At 45.6% G+C, this 12,727-nt stretch overlaps 1 protein-coding gene across 1 annotated transcript in view; it reads right to left on the bottom strand.

The window, feature by feature from the left end:
• Positions 1–10,566, bottom strand: part of GARRE1 (granule associated Rac and RHOG effector 1) — an 85,561-nt gene extending 74,995 nt beyond the window's left edge. Inside the window, exon 1 of the mRNA XM_038753386.1 lies at positions 10,510–10,566. The gene's annotated coding sequence lies outside the window, so the exon portion shown is untranslated. The remainder of the gene's footprint in view (positions 1–10,509) is intronic.
• Between the last annotated feature and the right edge of the window lie 2,161 nt (positions 10,567–12,727).

The following is a 12,727-nucleotide window of genomic DNA, read 5'->3' as shown; positions in this document are numbered from 1 at the left end:
ACTGAGTTTAGCTGTATTTGATGATTTCAATGTTGCCTCAAATCACATATGGGTGTTATATGTACTTTGCAGCTTATCATTCTGATTGCGATTTGGAAGCTTGTTAAAACTGGAGAATAATCCAGCAAGAAATAGAGTCTTTGACTTCCGTTAAGAGAATGTTCTTCCATCATTATGAGGGTGTCAAATTAAGATTAACTAGGATTTATGTTTCTTGAACAAGGACTGAAAAATAGGTCCTTCAGAATTTATTACAGTGCACCTGAGACACCATTCCATAACCGGATGGAGCACAAGTATTTTAAATTGAATTACTATTTTTATTATGTTTTTTTTAAAATGGATGAACATGATATGTCTTTTTGTTCCCCTCCTAATGATATCCTCTTATCTTCCTCTTGCTATCTGGCCAGGGTCATTTCCCTTTAAATGGCTTATACACAAAAGAGACAACTGAAGATGACATTGTTTATACACAGTCTCATTTAAGGAAGTAAAAAACTTATTCCCACCACCAATGTGAGATAAATTAATTTAATCACACAAATTATACAACCCTCTGCCTTCCTGCTGGGTATCTTGGGCAAGTTACTTCATTTCTCCGTGCCTCAGTTTCCTCAGCTGCAAAACGAAGATGAAAGATCTGTCCTCCCACCCCCTGCTGTATAAGGACTGTATCTGACCTTATTATCTTGTATCTACTCCAGTGTTTAGTTCAGAGTTTGGAACATAGTAAAAACTTTCTTCTTATATTTGTTAAGCTCTTACTATGCATCGAGCCCTGTTCTAGATGCTGGGGTAATGCACGTTAATCAGGTTAAACACTGTCCCTGTCCTACATAAGGCTAAAGCAAGTATTTAATCCTTATTTTACCAATGAAGGAACTGAGGCAGAGAGAAGTTAAATGACTTACCCAAGGTCCTGCAGCAAGCCAGTGGCAGATCTGGGATAAGAACTCAAGTCCTCTAACTCCCAGGCCTGTGCTCTTTCCACTAGGCACCCAATTATTATTATTTTTCAACAGTAGCACTGAGGCCCACCAATTCAGCCAAAGGGGAACATTTTCTATTCCAATCAAACTATTCTATCTCAGGAGGCGGCAACCTGTTGATCCGGAACCACCTAACCAAGTGAAACATTTGTGTAGTTAGTGCACAAAGAGTCACAGAATTTATGCCCTCCCCCATGCCCCCATGTGACATGATTATACCATGTGGCTGCTTTATAGTAACAACTGTTGCCGCCAGCAAAGACAGGAAGGGAAGAGGGGAATGGAAGGGAGGAAGAGTGAAAGAGGCCTGCGGACAGCCCCTAGTCTCCGCTCCTACCCTTGGCGTGAGCCGGAAAAAGAAAGGAAGGGCTCTGAGGGCTGGTCTTTGCCTGTGCCTCTGCCCCTATTCTCACTTCATCCTCAGGGCAGGTTACCTTGGAGACAACCTGAAATAAACTCTCCAGCGGCAAGAACACCAGGAGAAGATAGGCAAGGAGAGGACGGGGGAACTTGGTAAAACTAGCATATGTCTTACCCCGCCGGGGGTAGGGAACAGAAGCTGGGGGGATGGCGAGACAGATGGGTGAGAAGGGACAACAGGCCAAGAGAATGAATTTACAGTGGTTGTTTCCTTCCTTCTCTCCACCACTGTTTACCTCCGGGACTTGGAAAACACATCGCCAGGCAAAGGGGCACTACCCTGCCTAGTATGCAAGCCATATCGATGCTCCTGGCATCGTAGTTGCTTTTGTCCCAAGTACACGTGGAGGAGGAATGTCCATTCCCCTGCCTTGCCTTTCGCTGGCCCACCTTGGGGCCATTATTGTTTGCTGAAGGCGGGCAGTGAACACAGGGTATTTGGGGGGGCCAAGGAGAAGTTTTTAAAATCACCCAGCCATTTAGAGAGTCACTGAGCCAGCTTCTGGCTCAAAGCTGCTCGGTGGCCCGGCTACTTCCTGCCTGGCTTCATCAATCGTATTTATTGAGTGCTTACTGCATGCAGAGCACTGTACTAAGTGCTTGGGAAGTACAAATTGGCAACATATAGAGACAGTCCCTACCCAACAGTGGGCTCCGGCTTCCTCCAGAGCTGTTTGCTCTGGGGGCAAAGCTAATGGCTTCGCCCACCCAGTGCCAAGACCACAAGAGGCACCTGCTAGAGAGCCATTCTTGAGTCTCAAAAGAGCCGTATGAAGCTCCCAAGCCACGGGTTCCTGACCCCTTGTCCTATTTAATGCTCAACCCGGTACTATATCTAAGCTTGAAATTGAGATGTCATCACAACGATTAAAAAATTGCTCATTTTAAAGGCATCTAAGCAAAGCTTGAAAAATTCTCTGAGCTCTCAAAATCTGTGGATAATTTTAGATTTAAAAAAAGCCTAAGCTTGCCAAGGGAATCTGAGAAGACTTTTCTATCTTTGTCTCCAATGTTAACCTACGTATTTGTGTGCAAAAATAGAGGAAGATTAGTATCATAAATGCCACAGTGAAAAGTGACCAGAGCAAACTTAAACACTTCCCTTGGAAAGGCAGTTACTTAACCGATGAACAAGAAAACAAATTCAGCAAATGAGCATACAAGACATGCTGCATTTATCAAGGATTGGTCTTTGCATAATGTTCTCCCTTGAGAATAAAATATGAGGGGAAATTTTAAAAAGATCCCTTGGAAAACACTCAGAAGAAAAAAAGAATGTATAAATTGTTTTCAACCAACCTTGGAACCATTTTAGCACACACAAAAGTCGCAAGAGATATAATTTCAAGTCATCACCCCAACCCACCCAGAAAAGAATAGAATTTGTAGCTATTTAGGATCGAGGAAAGGGTTTGCACTTGGCAAACTGTACACAGACATAAACAAAATTCTTAGGATGTCCAACACAAATCTTCAGTTTACTCAAGCAATACTGCCAGCTGACTTCCTACAAGCAGAAAGGCACACCCCTTACCCTTTCTTGGTTACATTCTTTCATCATATAGCCTAGTAAAACTACTCCTCGCAAAAGTTAGGGTAGTTACCCTAGGTTTTCTGTTTTGGTCCTTGGAAAGGTTAATCTCTACGTCAGCTCTCAACAGTCTCTACTTTGCTTTAGGGAATTGTACCCAAGTATCTACTGCAAGAAATGCAGCAGAAAAAAATTCAATCACTATAGTGACGGGCACGTGACAGTGTCTGCTCGAGAACAGGAAAAGCTTGCTTCCTTTGCTCTGCAAAAGGGAAAATGTTAGGAATAGAGAAGGATGCCCAATGGCATTGAGAAGGGTGAAGCGTTCAGAAAAGTGAAAGAAAATACACTGATTAAGGAAATCAAAGACAAATATACATGAAATACATTTTTTGAAAAGACTACATTTCATCAGTGTTTTAACATCACCAAAACTCATCTGGCTAAAATCTCACAATATCTCCAGGTCCTGAATGAAAGAAAAAAAAATCCAGTATAAAAACGGATTTATTCCCTTTTACAACCAAGAGTTCCTGGTGCCATGGACTGAAATACACACAGAAGCACTGTAGCCTTCGGGGGTAGACGGGTAAAGGCAGACTGCAGTTCTGAAAAGAATAGGTCTAATCTGTACCAATAAAGTTCAAGCAACACTGATTTCTTGAATGGTTAGGAGATATAGGAGAGATATACTCGAATATACTTGGCTTTGAAGTCTTTACAACCTGTATGAAGTCTTGGTCAACCAGGGATCTGGGAGCCCGGATCTGAGCCCATAAAAAGTATGTCAGCCTAGAAAAACAATTTTTAAATACATTTTTGACTGAAGCCCTACATTTTAGTACTTGTAGTACAACCAAGCGCAGTGATATAAATCTCCTGGAAAGAGATCCCTCAGGACCTTCAAGAGAGCAAGCAGTATGTACATCTCTGGAGACTTCCCGCGTGAACAACAGCTCCAAATTATAATAATTAAGGTACTTGTTAAGTGCTTACTATGTGCCAAGCACTGGGGTAGATACAAGTTCATCAGGTTGGACCAAGTCCCCGTTCCACATGGAGGTCACTAAGCCACACTGCTTCTACAAACCCGTCAGTCTTCCCAGCTCTACACCCTGTATATATGTCCTGTATATATATATATATATATATATATATACGTTTGTACATATTTATTACTCTATTTATTTTACTTGTACATATCTATTCTATTTATTTTATTTTGTTAGTATGTTTGGTTTTGTTCTCTGTCTCCCCCTTTTAGACTGTGAGCCCACTGTTGGGCAGGGACTGTCCCTATATGTTGCCAATTTGTACTTCCCAAGCACTTAGTACAGTGCTCTGCACACAGTAAGCGCTCAATAAACACAATTGATGATGATGATGATGATGAGAGCAGCGTGGCCTAGTGGGTAGGTCCCGGGCCTGGGCGTCAGCAGGTCCTGGGTTCTAATCCCACCTCTGCCGCTTGTCTGCTGGCTGACCTCGGGCGGGTCACTTGAGTTCTCTCTGCCTCAGTTACCTCATCAGGAACACGGCGCTAGGGCCTGTGTCCAATCTGATTTGCTGGTATCTGCCCCAGCGCTTGGTATAGCACCTAGCATGGAGTAAGTGCCTAACAAATACCATTATTGTTGTTATTACTGTTAATAATAAACTTCCCCGCAGCTGGAGCGCTGGGTCGAACAGGGAACGGCGGCTGGCAAGCAGGACTGTGGCTAAGGCCGTTTCGCGTTTGCTGTTGCCTTTCCCTTTCCTTGTTGGTGCCATTTGCTCTTCGTCAGGAAAAAGGCATCCCTTAACAAATGTCATTATTATTAGTAGTAGTAGTAACAAATACCATCATCATTATCATTACTAAGTCATTTAACCTCTCTGTGCTTCAGTGCCTTCATCTGTAAAATGGGGATGAACACTGTGGGCTCCCCGTGGTACCTGTTTGTTCACCTGCTGGAGTCAGGATTTATGGGAAGCAGCTTGGTACAGTGGATAGAGCACGGGCCTGGGTTCTAATCCCCGCTCTGCCACTTATCTGCTGTGGGCAGGTCACTTCATTTCTCTGGACCTCAGTTCCCTCATCTGGAAAATGGGGATGAAGACTGTGAGCCCCACGTGGGACAACCTGATCTCCTTGTATCTATCCCCAGGCTTAGAACAGTGCTGGGCACATAGTAAGCACAACGTGGCTCAGTGGAAAGAGCATGGGCTTGGGAACCGTAGGTCATGGGTTCTAATCCCGGCTCTGCCACTTGTCAGCTGTGCGACTTTGGGCAAGTCACTTAACTTCTCTGGGCCTCAGTGACCTCATCTGTAAAATGGGGATTATGACTGTGAACCCCCCGGGGGACAACCTGATCACCTTGCATTCCCCCCAGCGCTTAGAACGGTGCTTGGCACATAGTAAGCACTTAACAAATGTCAATATTATTATTATTCACAAATACCATCATCATTATTATTATTAAGTCATTTAACTTCTCTGTGCTTCAATGCCCTCATCTGTAAAATGGGGATTAAGACTGTGAACTCCCCGTGGGACAACCTGATCACCTTGTATTCCCCCCAGCGCCTAGAATGGTGCTTGGCACATAGTAAGAGCTTAACAAATGTCGTTATTATTGTTATTCACAAATACCATCATTATTATTACTAAGTCATTTAGCTTCTCCGTGCTTCAGTGCCCTCATCTGGAAAATGGGGATGAAGACTGTGAGCCCCCTGTGGGCCAACCTGATTACCTTGTTTCCCCCCAGCGCTTAGAACAGTGCTTGGCACATAGTAAGCACTTAACAAATGGCATTATTATTAAGTCATTTAACTTTGTGCTTCAGTGTCATCTGTAAAACGGGGATGAATCAATCAATCGTATTTATTGAGCGCTTACTGTGTGCAGAGCACTGTACTAAGCGCTTGGGAAGTACAAGTCGGCAACATATAGAGACAGTCCCCACCCAACAGTGGGCTCACAGTCTAAAGGGATGAAGACTGTGAGCCCCCCATGGGACAACCTGATCACCTTGTATTCCCTCCAATGCTTAGAACGGTGCTTGGCACATAGTAAGCACTTAACAAATGTTGTTATTATTGTTATTTACAAATACCATCATCATTATTATTACTAAGTCTTTAACTTCTCTGTGCTTCAGTGCCCTCATCTGGCAAATGGGGATTAAGACTGTGAGCCCCCCGGGGGACAACCTGATCCCCTTGTATTCCCCCCAACGCTTAGAACGGTGTTTGGCACATAGTAAGCGCTTAACAAATGTTATTATTATTATTATTATTATTAACAAATAGCATCATCATTATTATTACTAAGTCTTTAACTTCTCTGCTTCAGTGCCCTCATCTGGAAAATGGGGATGAAGACTGTGAGCCCCCCATGGGACAACCTGATCCCCTTGTATTCCCCCAATGCTTAGAACGGTGTTTGGCACATACTAAGCACTTAACAAATGTCATTATTATTATTAACAAATACCATCATCATTATTATTTAAGTCATTTAACTTCTCTGTGCTTCAGTGCCTTCATCTATAAAATGGGGATTAAGACTGTGAACCCCCTGGGGGACAACCTGATCCCCTTGTATTCCCCCCAATGCTTAGAACGGTGTTTATCTTATCTTATCAATCGTATTTACTGAGCGCTTACTGTGTGCAGAGCACTGTACTAAGCGCTTGGGAAGTACAAGTTGGCAACATATAGAGACAGTCCCTACCCAACAGTGGGCTCACAGTCTAAAAAGTGGGCTCACAGTCTAAAATTAGACAATAGTAAGCGTTTAACAAATGTCATTATTATTATTGTTATTCACAAATACCATCATCATTATTATTACTAAGTCATTTAACTTCTCTGTGCTTCAGTGTCTTCATCTGGAAAATGGGGATGAAGACTGAGAGCCCCCCGGGGGACAACCTGATCACCTCGTATTCCCCCCAACGCTTAGAATGGTGTTTGGCACATAGTAAGCGCTTAACAAATGTCATTATTATTATTATTCACAAATACCATCATCATTATTATTACTAAGTCATTTAACTTCTCTGTGCTTCAGTGCCCTCATCTGTAAAATGGGGATGAAGACTGTGAACCCCCTGGGGGACAACCTGATCCCCTTGTATTCCTCCCAATGCTTAGAACGGTGTTTGATACATAATAAGCGCTTAACAAATGTCATTATTATTAGTAGTAGTATTCACAAATACCATCATCATTATTATCACTAAGTCATTTAACTTCTCTGTGCTTCAGTGCCTTCATCTGTAAAATGGGAATGAAGACCGTGAACCCCCTGTGGGACAACCTGATCCCCTTGTATTCCCCCCAACGCTTAGAACGGTGTTTGGCACATAATAAGCGCTTAACAAATGTCATTATTATTAGTATTATCATTAACAAATACCATCATCATTATTATTACTAAGTCATTTAACCTCTCTGTGCTTCAGTGCCTTCCTCTGGAAAATGGGGATGAAGACTGTGGGCCCCCCGTGGGACAACCTGATCCCCTTGTATTCCCCGCAATGCTTAGAACAGTGTTTGGCACATAGTAAGCGCTTAACAAATGTCATTATTATTATTAACAAATACCATCATCATTATTATTACTAAGTCATTTAACCTCTCTGTGCTTCAGTGCCTTCATCTGGAAAATGGGGATGAAGACTGTGGGCCCCCCGTGGGACAACCTGATCCCCTTGTATTCCCCCCAACGCTTAGAACGGTGTCTGGCAATAGTAAGCACTTAACAAATGTCATTATTATTATTATTATTCACAAATACCATCATCATTATTATTACTAAGTCATTTAACTTCTCTGTGCTTCAGTGCCTTCATCTGGAAAATGGGGATTAAGACTGTGAACCCCCTGGGGGACAACCTGATCCCTTTGTATTCCCCCCAACGCTTAGAACGGTGTTTGACACATAATAAGCGCTTAACAAATGTCATTATTATTATTAGTAGTAGTAACAAATACCATCATCATTATCATTAGTAAGTCATTTAACTTCTCTGTGCTTCAGTGCCTTCATCTGTAAAATGGGGATTAAGACCGTGAACTCCTCGTGGGACAACCTGATCCCCTTGTATTCCTCCCAACACTTAGAACGGTGTCTGGCAATAGTAAGTGCTTAACAAATGTCATTATTATTATTATTATTAACAAATACCATCATCATTATTATTATTAAGTCATTTAACCTCTCTGTGCTTCAGTGCCTTCATCTGGCAAATGGGGATGAAGACTGTGAGCCCCCCGGGGGACAACCTGATCCCCTTGTATTCTCCCCAACGCTTAGAACAGTGTTTGGCACATAGTAAGCGCTTAACAAATGTCATTATTATTATTCACAAATACCATCATCATTATTATTACTAAGTCATTTAACTTCTCTGTGCTTCAGTGCCCTCATCTGTAAAATGGGGATTAAAACCGTGAACCCCCTGCGGTACAAGCTGATCCCCTTGTATTCCCCCCAACGCTTAGAACGGTGTCTGGCAATAGTAAGTGCTTAACAAATGTCACTATTATTATTATTAACAAATACCATCATCATTATTATTATTATGTCATTTAACCACTCTGTGCTTCAGTGTCTTCATCTGGAAAATGGGGATGAACACTGTGGGCTCCCCGTGGGACAACCTGATCCCCTTGTATTCCCCCCAACGCTTAGAACAGTGTTTGGCACATAGTAAGCGCTTAACAAATGTCATTACTATTATTATTACTCACAAATACCATCATCATTATTATTACTAAGTCATTTAACATCTCTGTGCTCCAGTGCCTTCATCTGTAAAATGGGGATTAAGACCGTAAACCCCTCTGCGGGACAACCTGATCCCCTTATATTCCCCCCAACGCTTAGAACGGTGTTTGGCACATAGTAAGCGCTTAACAAATGTCATTATTATTATTAACAAATACCATCATCATCATTATTATTATGTCATTTAACCTCTCTGTGCTTCAGTGCCTTCATCTGTAAAATGGGGATGAAGACCGTGAACCCCCTGCGGGAAAACCTGATCCCCTTGTATTCCCCCCAACGCTTAGAACGGTGTTTGGCACATAATAAGCGCTTACCAAATGTCATTATTATTATTATTATTATTAACAAATACCATCATCATTATTATTACTAAGTCATTTAACCTCTCTGTGCTTCAGTGCCTTCATCTGGAAAATGGGGATGAAGACCGTGAACCCCCTGCGGGACAACCTGATCCCCTCGTATTCCCCCCAACGCTTAGAACGGTGTTTGGCACATAATAAGCGCTTACCAAATGTCATTATTATTATTATTATTAACAAATACCATCATCATTATTATTACTAAGTCATTTAACCTCTCTGTGCTTCAGTGCCTTCATCTGGAAAATGGGGATGAAGACCGTGAACCCCCTGCGGGACAACCTGATCCCCTTGTATTCCCCCCAGCGCTTAGAACGGTGTTTGGCACATAATAAGCGCTTCACAAATGTCATTATTATTATTATTACTATTCACAAATACCATCATCATTATTATTACTAAGTCATTTAACCTCTCTGTGCCTTCATCTTTACCTCGTTCTCGCCTGTCCCGCCATCGACCCCCGGCCCACGTCCTCCCCCGGGCCTGGAATGGCCTCCCTCTGCCCACCCGCCAAGCTAGCTCTCTTCCTCCCTTCAAGGCCCTGCTGAGAGCTCACCTCCTCCAGGAGGCCTTCCCAGACTGAGCCCCTTCCTTCCTCTCCCCCTCGTCCCCCTCTCCATCCCCCCATCTTACCTCCTTCCCTTCCCCACAGCACCTGTATATACGTATATATGGTTGTACATATTTATTACCCTATTTATTTATTTATTTATCTTACTTGTACATTTCTATCCTATTTATTTTATTTTGTTGGTATGTTTGGTTCTGTTCTCTGTCTCCCCCTTTTAGACTGTGAGCCCACTGTTGGGTAGGGACTGTCTCTATGTGTTGCCAATTTGTACTTCCCAAGCGCTTAGTACAGTGCTCTGCACATAGTAAGCGCTCAATAAATACGATTGATTGATTGATCTGGCAAATGGGGATGAAGGCTGTGGGGCAACCTGATGACCTTGCATCTCCCCCCGGCGCTTAGGACGGTGCCGGGCGCGTAGTAAGCGCCTAGCAGGTACCATAATCAATCAATCGTATTTACTGAGCGCTTCCTGTGTGCAGAGCACTGTACTGAGCGCTTGGGAAGTACAAATTGGCAACATATAGAGACAGTCCCTACCCAGCGGTGGGCTCACAGTCTAAAAGGGGGAGACAGAGAACAATAATAACCATAGCAATAATAATAATAATAATAATGATGTGTGGGACTGACTGACTGACTGACAGGCAGACACCGGCCTTGAGTGACAGGTGTCAGCGGGGGGCCCAGCTGGGCCCGGGCCGCGGGCCGTTCCCTCAGGGCCCGACGGCCATCACTCCCTCCCCACAGATGGGGCTTCCCGGGGTCGGTCGGTCGGTCGTCAGTCGGTCGGTCGATCTGTCGGCCATCCCGCCCTCCCGCCTCCTCCTCCTCCTCCTCCTCACCTCACGACCGCTCGCCTCACGAACCGCGACGGCCCGGCTGTGTACACCGGAAGTGACGTCACCCGCCCCGCCCCTCCGCCCGCTTCCCCTCGCCGGGCCGGGGAACAGCCAATCAGGGACGGGGAGCCGGGAGGGGCGGGGCTTAGCCAGAAGGGGGCGGTGATTGGGCGGGGCGGGGGCGGGGCTTAGACGGAGGGGGGCGGTGATTGGGCCCTCCCCCGATCGGTCACCTCCTCCAGGAGGCCTTCCCACACTGAGCCCATTCCTTCCTCCCCCTCTCATTCATTCATTCAATCGTATTTATTGAGCGCTTACTGTGTGCAGAGCACTGTACTAAGCGCTTGAGAAGTCCAAGTTGGCAACATATAGAGACGGTCCCTACCCAACAACATCATCATCATCAATCGTATTTATTGAGCGCTTACTATGTGCAGAGCACTGGACTAAGCGCTTGGGAAGTACAAATTGGCAACATATAGAGACAGTGGGCTCACAGTGGGCTCACAGTCTCTTACCTCCTTCCCTTCCCTACCCAACATCATCATCAATCGTATTTATTGAGCGCTTACTATGTGCAGAGCACTGGACTAAGCGCTTGGGAAGTACAAATTGGCAACATAGAGAGACAGTCCCTACCCAACAGTGGGCTCACAGTGGGCTCACAGTCTCTTACCTCCTTCCCTTCCCAACAGCACCTGTATATATGTTTGTACATATTTATTACTCTATATATTTATTTATCTTACTTGTACATATCTATTCTATTTATTTTATTTTGCTGGTATGTTTGGTTTCGTTCTCTGTCTCCCCCTTCTAGACTGTGAGCCCACTGTTGGGTAGGGACCGTCTCTAGATGTTGCCAACTTGGACTTCCCAAGCGCTTAGTACAGTGCTCTGCACACAGTAAGCGCTCAATAAATACGATTGATTGATTGGGTGGGAGGGCGTGGCTTAGACAGAAAGGGCGTGGCTTAGACGGGAGGGGCGGTGAGCTCTCTTCCTCCCTTCAAAGGCCTACTGAGAGCTCACCTCCTCCAGGTGGCCTTCCCAGACTGAGCCCCCTCCCCATCCCACCGCACCTGTATAATCATTCAATCGTATTTATTGAGCGCTTACTGTGTGCCGAGCACTGTACTAAGCGCTTGGGAAGGACAAGTTGGCAACAACAGCGGGCTCACAGTCTAGAAGACTGTGTATATGTTTGTACAGATTTACTCTATTTATGTACAAGTAAATATTTACTCTGTTCTATTTATTTTATTCTGTTAATATGTTTTGTTTTGTTGTCTGTCTCCCCCTCCTAGACTGTGAGCCCGCTGTTGGATAGGGACCGTCTCTCTATGTTGCCAACTTGGACTTCCCAAGCGCTTAGTACAGTGCTCTTAACACAGTAAGCGCTCAATAAATACGATTGAATGAATGAATGAATGGGCGGGAGGGCGGGGCTTAGACGGACGGGGCGTGGTTTGGGCCTAGGGGCGGGGCTTAGGCAGAAGGGGCGGGGCTAAAATGGGAGGGGCGGTGATTGGGCGGGGGGCGGGGGAATTAGACGAACAGGGCGTGGTTTGGGCCTAAGGGGCGGGGCTTAGATGGGAGGGGATGGGCTTCCTAGAAGGGGCGGGGCTAAGACGGGAGGGGCGGTGATTGGGCTGGAGGGCGGGGCTTAGACGGACGGGGCGTGGTTTTGGACGAATGGGGCGTGGCTTAGGCAAAGGGGGGCTTAGACGGGAGGGGCGGATCTTATCATCATCATCAATCGTATTTATTGAGCGCTTACTGTGTGCAGAGCATTGTACTAAGCGCTTGGGAAGTACAAGTCTTAGACGGGAGGGGCGGTGATTGGGCGGGAGGGCGGGGCATAGGCGGGGCGTGGTTTCGGACGAATGGGGCGTGGCTTAGGCAGATGGGCGGGGCTTAGACAGAAGGGGCGGGGCTTGCGTGGGAGGGGAGGGTCTTGGGCAGAAGGGGCTTGGGCGGGAGGGGCGCGGTTTGGGGCGAATGGGGCGTGGCTTAGGAAGAGGGGCGGGGCTTAGACGGGAGGGGTGTTGATTGGGCGGTAGGGCGGGGTTTTAGATGGCGGCGTGGTGATTGGGCGGGAGGGGGGGCTTAGACGGAGGGGGCGTGGCTTAGGCAGATGGGGCGGGGCTTAGGCAGATGGGGCGTGGCTTAGGCGGGGGGCGGGGCTAGTTCCTCCCTCCTCTTCTCCTCTCCCCTCCCC

The sequence above is a fragment of the Tachyglossus aculeatus genome, chromosome 11 (assembly GCF_015852505.1).
Source record: "Tachyglossus aculeatus isolate mTacAcu1 chromosome 11, mTacAcu1.pri, whole genome shotgun sequence".
NCBI lineage: Eukaryota > Metazoa > Chordata > Mammalia > Monotremata > Tachyglossidae > Tachyglossus > Tachyglossus aculeatus.
Note: the sequence above shows the minus strand (reverse complement) of the source record. Positions and strands in the feature narration are given on the sequence as shown.